Raw genomic sequence first — 717 nt, 5'->3', positions numbered from 1 at the left:
CCTCGAAATGATGAAATTTTGATTCTTAACATTTTTTTCGTAGTGTGCTTATTTTTTGAGATATTTGAATGTCTCAAGTTAAAAGCATCACCCTGTATACCTATAGAGAATGATGTTTCTGAATATATTATATTCTTCCTTCTCAGTTTTAAAATATACAATTCTATCATGCAAACTTTACTATGTTAATGCAATTATTGCAGTTAAAATTTGTAATAAATTAATCATCTATTTACAAATTATAAATTTATGATGTTTATTGGTAGTAATTCATTAATTTCGCTTTACTTTTTACACATACGAAGTTTAGATATTAAATATATAGTATTATTGTCATAACAGTCAAGACGTTAAGGCGCCTAGATAACCAAGCATGCGATACCTGCACCAACCCGCACAAATTGATGTGGGTGTCGCTAGCGTACGGCGATTTCGCCTGTCACGCGAAAAAGGCCGCCATGTCCTCTCTCAGGTTTCTCTCTGGTACAGCGTATCAACACTGTACCTGTACTGCTTAGTACTATTTAGGTACGTCATGGTACATAACCCGTACCATATCAATACGGTGTACCATTATCAACAGGAGAGAAACTGTGGAGATCTCTAGTCGAAGACGATATACATGATAACTGGTACTGCGAAAGTACAGCGTATGATTGCCTAACCTGAAAATAGTCGTTATAACATTAAAATGAAATATTAGACAGTAACTGACTG

The sequence above is a fragment of the Trachymyrmex cornetzi genome, unplaced genomic scaffold (genome assembly GCF_001594075.2).
Source record: "Trachymyrmex cornetzi isolate Tcor2-1 unplaced genomic scaffold, Tcor1.1 scaffold257, whole genome shotgun sequence".
Lineage (NCBI taxonomy): Eukaryota > Metazoa > Arthropoda > Insecta > Hymenoptera > Formicidae > Trachymyrmex > Trachymyrmex cornetzi.
The sequence above is the reverse complement of the archived record's forward strand: the minus strand, read 5'-3'. Positions refer to the sequence as shown.